Here is an 11,003-nt window from a genome sequence, read left to right on the forward strand (position 1 = left end):
TGATGTAGCGGATGAGTATCGTGTTGTGTAACTGCCATCTCGTTGTTTATGTGCCAATAACCAAGCATTTGAATAAATACAAACTAAAATATTAACTTATACAGTATTTTACGATATTTCTTTATAAAAGTAATGTATGATTTCAGTTGTGTCCAAGCAAAAAATGTGAGTTTTCAGTGTAAATATAATCGGGCTATTTTGGTTTGTACAAAGTTCCTGACACTGATACAAAAGAAATGTAAGCACGTGATTTGTTTCTACATTTATTAATCATATTTATTTGTGTTATCTTGATGTATTGTGAAAACTACACTATTACTATGTAACTTTTCAACTCTGACAAATGAAGTACAATTTATAAAATGTAGGTAGAGGGCAGCATTTTGTTTTAAACATTATAATGCCTTGTTTAAACACTCCAATAATTAAAAAAGTTTATCTCTTTGTATTTTTATTAACATGTGTTTTAATTTAGGTCTAAATTGTTTGTATTATTACTTTACTTTTATTTCAGTTATGTGGGTCTGATGTGTTCATTAACCCTCCAGCTGGTATGAAACGAATTTTCGTCGCCAAAGGCCTGTCCGATTTGGCAAGGACGAATATTCATCGCCAAAGTAGACATGTACAGTTATTGAAATTTTAGGCAATTAAGGTTATATAAATGATTTTTATTTGATATATTCTGGAAGAGCATTAACTATAGTACCGATTTACTCAATTATTGTCTTCTTTGTTTACCGGAAAACATCGTTCTTTATGGACAGCTGACGTGAACATAGTACGGGTCAACCACATTGTTGTGAAACTGTAAACAAGTGCCAGGTTTTGTGTTTGAGGTTACGAATCCAATAGTATTTGTGGAAATGGTATTTTATAGTGTTATTGTTGTTATTATTGTTTTTTTAGCTTTCTTAGGTTATAGTTTTAGTTGTTCAGTATGGTTGAAAACTTTAGAGACCGATCAAATGATCTTAGAGAGCTTATTTACATATATACGTATTGTACATATGTAAATAAGGTAAGATTAAAATTTATTATTTTATTTTACTTTTGTTTTATCTGTCACACTTATATAAGTATAAATGCTCTCATGAGACTATGTTTACCCAAGAACAATAATATTTATTAATTTAAAAATCTACGTATTTTTGAAAATAAGTAAATACGCGTGCTTTTTCATACAAAGCCCTGTAAACACATACGTTTTGAGGTAAAAGTTACAATAATTATATATTTTTGGAATCAGGACAAAATTTTGAATAAGTTATTTATTATTTACAGTTTTCATGTAAAGCTTATTGCTAAGCAGTTACACAACGGAATATTTACAAAAATAATGTCCAAAAAATATTTTTCTTACATTTTGTAAAAAAAACTAAAATATGTTTCCATGGAAATAATAAGATATTGTTATTATAATGCCCTCCATATAGTTGTGAATACATTGACGTATAATATTTTATATTTGGACTAACAGTTATGAAATGTGATACATTATAAGAAACGTCTGTGAGGGTGTTAAAATAGAGCCGCCAGTACAGAGTGACACCATTGCCAGTTCTAGGGTTAAACACGAAAGGCCTCACAAAAATAACATTTCTTAATTATTGGAATGTTTGTTCATAAATAAAGCATTTGATTCCAATAAGAAGCTGGTAGAATGTATATAATGCCATGTTTGTTTTTATTGTAGAATCATATATTATACATGAATTTTATTTAGAATTTCATGGCCTTTATCATGATATAAAGGAAAAAATCTTTAAAATACTGTATACACTCAAATTAGGTTCAAACTTAACTTTTGAGGTTCAAATTTAACTTTTTATAAAAAATTAAACTCTTTTTGTAAAAATTGACATTTATAGGTTCAAACTTAACTTTTAATAATTGTAATTAAAACATTATTTTTTATGTACAAACAAATTTTTATATAGCAAATTTTGCTTGCAACAATATGTCTGATATTCATTTAATTATTTAAAAAAAAAAACAGTAACAGAATTATGAAAATCTGTTTGATAGTTATTTTACAACAGATTTTCCCCCAAAATCATACAAATATGCAAAAAAAAACATCCCGGCACTTTATGCATAAGACTTGGGAAAATGCCAGTAGCACTCAAAGGGTTAATGCATGATAAAAGATTAGCACGAGATAAGGACTCTTGCTTACATTGTCTCGCAACAGTAATGCACACAATGAGCTGTATTTGCGTAGAACAAGCTTGAACAAGATTTTTTTAAGTGGTCTTTCTGGACCCTTTGTTTTAGAACTTAAATTGTACACTACCAATGAAAACTAACATCAATCTTTGAATGAGGATTTCATGGTGATGTGAGTTACAAAAAAAGAAAGTAAGTGTGCATAACTAGAAAATGCAGTGTTATTGGAGTCTTCCAATATACAAGTCATCCATCCATCTTTACGCATATGTCACCGAAATCCTTATCTAGTGTGGAGACCTGATAGATACAGTGTTAGTTAGCTAAATTTATCATCCTTTTTTCAAACCCTTTGAAGAGTAATAATGAAGTCGTACCAAAATGCAGCTGAAAGGAAAGTTCCAATACGTCACCAATAAGTTTTTTACAAAAATATGTGTTATTGCTTGTTTTGTTTATTAGAGTGAATAACTAAGATACAAAAGTAATAATACATCATTACTTGAGATTTAGCGCAAAGTGGAGGAAAATATCCGCTCCGCTTAACAGTCTTGCCATTTCACTTAATCATTCTGATTTAGTCAAAACAGGAAGGCACAAAAGTAGTGTTGGTTGCTGAACTCAGAAACCCGTTAAAAAGGAGGGAAGACTCAACGTTTTGATATCTTAACTGCAAAGGAGCACTGTGCACATTTCCATACTTTGACAACTTACAAGATGTTAACTAATCAAATCACTGTAAATATCTCTAAATTTTGAATTTCTCTATGATTTTTCAGGTCATATTAAATCAATAACTTTGAAATCCATAAGCAAAATTTGATTTTTGTCTTACTCTGTGAACCATTTTTAGGTTACAAACGTCGCTATTTAACAACATCACCTGATGACCTTCCTAGATGTCAACATTCCTGAAAGGGTTAAGGGTCCTAATAGTGCAATTAAAATCAATATGAATGCCTGGTTACAAGGAAAACTAAGTGATACACGGGTTCATATTAGGTCTTTATCACTTAGAAACAGATTGACAGATTTTACTGTCTAATTGATAACACTAATTTTCTCCACCGCCTGCACTTCAGACTTCTTTGACTTTTTGACTCGGCCTCAGCTAGTCTGTCTAGTCTCTGAACATCTGGATTACAGCACTACACTATAACAAAATCAAGTAGAAGTAACTGTGAAAGAGTTTTGAGGTAAAGTAAGGAAATTAAATACACATAATTGTGGTAAAATTTAATTAACTAACAAACGATAACATGGGTGCTTCATATTGTAAGCTAATAAAATATAATTAAACTAGGTAATACTTTACCAACAAAAAATTTGGACTAAATTTTAAACTAAACATCTAGCACCAGTAACATGTAACAGTAGTATTTTTATAATTTTAGTACTAAGTTAATGAAAAATAATGTTTTAACAGAAAATAAATGGTCAAAGAAATTAACAACAATAAAAGATGGAATGTATTACATAATAACTCTTAATCACGTTTATTGCTTTTTTTAAGTACAGATTACACAATGAATTTCCAACTTCATTTTGATTCAATTACATGCAACTTTCATCAATGGAGAGGAATCAGTTTAAATTCATGAATTATTTTTCTCCGTACAGAAATTATAATCTCACGCATCCTATTAAAAGAGTATACTTAATGACAATTATAACAAACCTTTGCCAGCACAATCCATTTATTTTGTAAAGTTGTGCTTATTTATAAACATCTCTAGCCATTGTTTAAACAAGAAAGGTTTAAAATTTTAATTTGGTAACTTTTATTTACCACTTGTATAGTAATTGCTACATGAACAGAATTTATAGTGCAAGAGTTGAAAGCCAATTCATATTATAATATACATATAACCTTTGTAGAGTTTTGTGAAATTGATAGAGAAACCGCCCTTAAAAAATAATCATCAGTGGGTTAATTTTATAGAAATCAATAACTTTTGGAGGATATAAAATTGATTAAAAATGCCAAATGATAAATTTTATAGATATTTTTAGATTTATATTCTTATTTTAGATACTAAAATATTAGTTCTATCACTGTCAGCTAACATGATACAGAGATGGAAAGTTACTATTTTCATCAAATATTCATCATTATTTTGTTGTTTGGTGTTGATTATCCTTTTATTGGCATGTCCAACGTTTGTTTAAAGTGTGTAAAGTTAAGAAAATTTATTCTTGAGAAAATATATTTTGTTATATTTTTTTTATTCTTTCAATACTCTCCCATTTTAACCTCCACCAAAACTAGTATGCCTAACAACCATTTATTTTATTCTTAAGGGAAATTCCTCTATAGATTTCATGAAAAACTAGACGGGGGGGGGGGGGGTTTAATTTATAATACAAATTGGCTCAAAGCTCCAGGACTGCAATGTCAGAGAACAGTGGGGTGGTGGACCCCCTAATAATAGTTATTTTTAGGAAAGATATCACTTTACAATACCTTAATTTTAACCTTTAAAGCGTAAAATCAGTTTCAGAAGTTTAAATTTCATACTCTTTCCAGTTGCAATTGTAATTGTATTGTAGTTACATCAGTTACGTTATGATTAACTCTTGCCTAAGACGATATTCTGAATACTGTAACCACTAAACATGTTTTCAAAGCCAAAGAAAATTAATTAATAAATAAAATTCTAATTTAATAATCATACAGCTCAAGATGGTTGATTGAGTTTCTGGAAATTCTCATAATTTCTTACAGCCCTAATTATCTTACAAACACAACCGATAGGATAAGTGAACAAAAACCTTCAAAATAAAACCACTTGTTACACTAGTTATATAGTTACAATTTTTTTTATTTTTTATAAATATAGCGTTCACAAATTAATCTCAATAAATCTATAATATTGTCAAATTACTATTACATATTGTTCAGTAATATTATGCAGTGGGTTATGAGTGAAGTATTCTACTCCTCCAGTCTGTTTATACCAACTTTAACTCATTGTACTAAACTATAATTTTCTTAATCCTAAATTCTCTTGTTTCTTTGTTCGGAAAGTTTTAAACACATGCTGTACACCAGCCCAATTAACCTTCATGATGGGTTGTATAAACTAGGTTCAGTAGGATTTAGGCAGTACTATCTTAAGGGCCGAGCAAGCCTGCAATCTTTGGACCCTTAGTTCAACTCTACAAACTACTAGAAGTACAAATATCTATGAGCCTAGAACTAACGAGATGACACAGAAGTTGAGAAGCCTTTGTGTGAACTTTATAGTTATTTTCTGTAAGATCTAATTCTTCTTTGTGAGGCCTGGCGAATGCTTGCAACAAACCGATAGGCTGAACACATTGCAAGGTGATAAGCAAATTGAATTAGACAAACGATAATTCGTTTACAAAGAATGAAAGTGATGTCTTTATGTGATGATATTGTTTGATTTTAATTGATTGTTAAATACAAGCGGCACACCTTCTAAGGCTGAACAATTATTTCTAAAGTTGCTTATGAGTTGAACATTAGCTAATTTATGTTGAAGGAACGTGATTTGATTGAATTGTGTAAAAATCACACTAAGGCTAAAATAATCCAGTACTCAATATTTTACAACAAACTGCACATAAATAGATAGGAATAATATAATAATTACTTATATGCAAAGTTTGTTAATACAATACACATTTTAACAAATAAATGGACAATTATGTATACTTTAAATCAAGGAATGATTTTACATTGATATCACATAATATTTGATGCACATGATATGTTTTTATTAGATAAGAAAACATACATTGATATGGTATAGCATTTTCTAAGTTTGTGATAAAATTACTTAATAAGAAGCTTAGCCTTGATTTTGTTTGAACATGCAGATATATTGCTTAAAATTAATGTGATAATTAAATATGATACAAGTTTAGCTTAAATAGTTAAAGGTATTTCACAAATTAATTATTGTTATCTACAAAAAAGCAGAAAATTACTAATATAAAAAAAATTATAAATAATCATTAATTTTGTGATTTTATCCCTTTGTACCTTGGGCCCTTAATACATATCTCGGTGTGGCTCTCTGGGGCTTTATGTACGGTATGTATCATTTTAAAAGCAGAGATATTAAACTTTTGACTTGAATGTTATGTAAAAATATAAATTCTACATCACTTTTTAAATCCAAGTAGCTGACATTTGGTGTGGTAATCTCTGAAGCAAAACTGTAGACAAAGTTGCAATATTTGTTGTCAGATTTGTTAAAAAAAAAACATGCAACAACATATGACATGGATCACTACCAATCAGACTGACATAAATTGCAACCAGCTGTCCAGACTTGCTTAAGTGTGACAAAGATGATTCAAGGGTCCCAAGATATGAACTTACACAATAAATAAGCATAACCAGAAATTTGTTATAAAAAATATGCTAAAAATAGAATTAATAACAAGGCCCGACCTATACTTAGACTCCAAGTACAAAGTGGTAAGCCTAAATAAATTATTAAGCTGAAGCAAACACATGTCAAGAAGTATGCCTAGAACTTTAAATTGATAAGTTAAATATTAATACACTTAAAAAAAATTTAATTTCTATAATTTTAACTGCTTCAATAGTACAATTTAGTTTGATCCACTATTTATTTTAGTGTTAATTGACTTGTAACAATGAAATTTTTTCAGTATTTCTAATGTATTTTTATTATGAAGGCAAAGTGTGATGAAAGTGAATTATCAAAGCTGTTGATGACAAATGTTTAATTTCTAAATAACTAAAAATTGAATGCATGAATTCATGAAATTGCATGAATGAACAATATTAATTTAACCTATATAGAAAATTAAAGATATATAAATGACAATTTATGATTAAATTTAATCTTTATTTTCATTTCATAATCAGCAGAATTAAAACATTCTGTTTGAAAATTGAAATTAATGAGTATAAATAAAGTAAATCAATTCAGTTTACTTTTATTTTTGTACACTATGCCCATTTTTTGAATTGAATAAATATCCAAATATGTAATATCACTTGACATGCATTAACTAAGACGTTATAAATGATTTCAATTTAAAAGTAATTAGTTTTTTGCTAATTAAATAATACAAAAATTATGTTCAGCATAACAAAAATGCATATTTTAAAATTTATTTAAATATTATTTAAAATTTCCCAAGCTATCATTTACTTATAATTAAAAACCAAGTGTATCCTTTCATAGTTTATTTAAAGATGTGAGGCTCTTTGCTTTTAAATGCTCTAACTATTTAAGCTATACGTGACATGTAAGGAATGTACACAAAGGACAATGGAGTAGGAATCCTGTAATACATATTTAACAGACCTGATCAGATATAAAATCTGTTTTGTTCATAATTATGTCATTTGATGAGTTATGTGAATAAAAGATATAAAATTTATAATATACACACACGGGTACAACATACATTATTTACATAAATTATGAATAAAGTAAAAAGTAATGCTCAATAAAATAAAACTACTTAATAAGAAAATAAAATACTCAAATGAAATCACAACCAAGCTAAAACAGATAAAACAACAATATGTTCTTGTATACTACACATAAATTACAAATATATAAATTTGTTTGTACACTTCTTACACGGTATAAATTTACAAAAAATATTAGTTATTTCTAGCTACAAAAAAAGATAAAAATACATTTAATACTATGAAAACCGTATAAAATGACCTGAAGTTTGTTGTAAATAGTCCAACTTGAACTAGCCTACCATCACAGACAGCATTGCAACTCTCAATACAATACCTATCTAAAGTATACAACCTAACAAGACTACAACCATAAGCTGTGTGAATAATAAAACGTAAGTCCAAATTATCAAAAATCTTTTAATACTAAAAATTGTGAGAAATATATGTTATCGAATAAAACCAACAAACTATCTGGGAATGGTTTCATTTGACCAACAATACTTTGTCAGATTCAGAAATTAGATAAGTGATCAACAACATGGCTGGATTTGGATTCCATTAGTACGATTTTGTAATAATTTGAATGCGATTATCAAAACAGATGATCACCAAATGTTCAATATGCTTTGAATTCAAGACAGAAAATTAAGATTATTATCCTGTATTACTCTTTAATATGATCTTGAAGGCGTGACCCACTGGTGGATCACGCAAAAATAGATTTCTAATTTGAAAATATGTTTGGACACCAGAACATGTTTATTGGAAAAATATGTACGTTTGAAATTACATTGTAATGTTGATATGATATACTATGATATAATTTTAATAATGATAACTTTCGCCAGCACGAACTAGTTGATAATTTATGTTTCTGTTCATTAAATTAAAGAAAACTTGCTATACAAAACAGGTTTTATATATATTTTATTAAATTATCTTTATATCTCATTATTTGTTACTCGAGGAATATGAAACATGTTTCTATTGATATTTTTAAACCATCAATTGTACGTTCAATAAAGTTACTTCAAGTTTTAGTTATAATCAAATCAGACTTTAAAAAAAGTCTGGTTTTTTCCAAAAGCTACGGTACCAGACTGCACCCTAAGTATTACTATCGCCACTGCAATGTTGTTTTAAGAATTGTCCCCCTAGGTTAGATGACCACTAGGAAAACACAAATTACTAACTGTGTCAAACTGACACAAGAGCCACAACAGAGGCAGTGCTGACCACACAATCTGGGTGGACAATTCAAACTAAACATCTCCAAGCTGACAGTGGCCATTGAGGGAAAAGGTGAAAGTAAATATGTTTATAAGGCCTACCGCATTTTATCATGACAGATTGTTACAACACTCCCAATGTGTCACTTGTTACTCAAAGTGTTCATAACAAAATTGCACAGTTCATCATAATTCAAATTTAATTTCAGGTTGGTAATGAAAAATGTTTTAATAATATTTCTGTATTATTTGATGGTCAAATATGGGAGCTATGCTTTACTCATTATAAGACAAATACATTTTGTACAGCAAGAAAATACTTTTTACGTTATAATTTTCTTTTACTTTTAAAACATTGCCTTTGTTAAATTTTCTGAATCAAAATTTTACACTAAATTTTAAGAGATATTGTTTTACATTATACTATCTTTATGGTGTAATTACTATTATTATTAAAACAATTAATAATTTTGTTATTTCTACTTAAACTAATCGCACTTGGTGAACACTTCAGCTTCAGATGTTAAACAGCTCTTGAAAAAAAAAAAAAACAACACTGAATTGTTTGTATATTGAAAAAATAGGCTACTGAACAAATAACATGCTCTCGTTGGATCTTATTTTAAAGTGAGCAAGGGTTTTGGATTTAATTTGTTAAACATATTATTTTATAAATTATTTGGCTTAGATCATATTTATTTATAACGGGAGGTTACATAGTGGCCGAGACATACATTTCAACTAAATTCGAAACCTAATTTTGAGTCTGTATTCAGTTTAATTGTTATGTAACTATTCAAATTTGAATTTGACCTACATTTTTATGATTCACACAGCCCTGACTACAACTCACAATTAATTAAAAAACTAAACAATGTGTTTAGCAAGTGTAATAACACTACATCCAATTTTGTTCCTAGGGCCTAGTTAAAATAACATGGGTTTATTTTAAAATATCAATATTTAGTTCCAAAGAGTCTTACAAATCAGGTCATATTTTATCAAACATTTGAATACAATTTTGTAGTAGTTTTAATAGAGATTCATATTGCAAATATTTTTGTACTCTTTAAGCTATGAATATTCAATCGTTGAAGACTATACAAGTATGCATTGCATTCACGTGGAAGGGGACACAAGGACTAAATTATAACCACTACACAGAATAAAATACCTTTAACATGGATTTAAAGAGGACTTATTTAATATTTGTAATTTACTCATCCGCGGTGTTGAGTAAATTAAATTATAACTTTAGTTTGGTTTAAATATTGGTTTTGTAATGTTTAAATTAGTATAATATTTTACCATTATTGTTCTTTGGCTATGTTTTAAATTGCTTTTTACTTTCCACCATGCATCAGTATAGGACAAAGTTTTTTAACCATTTTTCTGTAAAGAATCCGTGTTTTGGAACTCCCAGAGCACTAAAGTGGTTTTGAAACTGATCACCCATATCTATATAATGCTTATAAGTAGTGTACATTGACCATGGTCGTATGAACAAATTGATTTAAACCATATTTGGCATGTGGCCTAGTTTGTAAATAAAACATTTTCATTTCTTGTATTTTAATAAAAATATGTTTATCCCGAAACATTTTTATTGAAAAGAAACTTAATAAAACCTTAAAGATATGTATTAAAAATTTTCAATTATATATTATTAATAAATTGGTAAAATCTGAGTGTATTGTTAATATTTTTCAGTATTGTAATAAAGTATCAAATATAAGTTTTGTACAATGTGATTGAAACCACAAATTGACCACAGTTGATCTGATAATGAAATTTTCAGTGCAAGTCTAATTTATAAATAACTTCCAAGAGCCTTTCTATCTTTTTAAACATTATTTTATTATTATTTATACATGTAATAAATTATAATTTTATCTAAAAAAATAATGTTTTGGTCTGGAAGCAGTTTTTTATGTATCAAGTTATTCTGATGCAATGTTTACCATTTATTATATCTCACTAAATAATAAAAATAGTACAGCTCATGTCAACATTAAAATTAAAAAAAAAAAAAAAAAAAAAAAATACAGATTACAAATAAATCTGTTGATGGCCCAGAAGTAAGAACCTACAATCTGCTAGACCTTCGCCACAACAAACATTGGTGATAAATCTATGATGTCAGAATTTGTGTATCTGCTGCCAATGGAATTCTAGGC

The sequence above is a fragment of the Homalodisca vitripennis genome, chromosome 5, assembly GCF_021130785.1.
Source record: "Homalodisca vitripennis isolate AUS2020 chromosome 5, UT_GWSS_2.1, whole genome shotgun sequence".
Classification (NCBI taxonomy): domain Eukaryota; kingdom Metazoa; phylum Arthropoda; class Insecta; order Hemiptera; family Cicadellidae; genus Homalodisca; species Homalodisca vitripennis.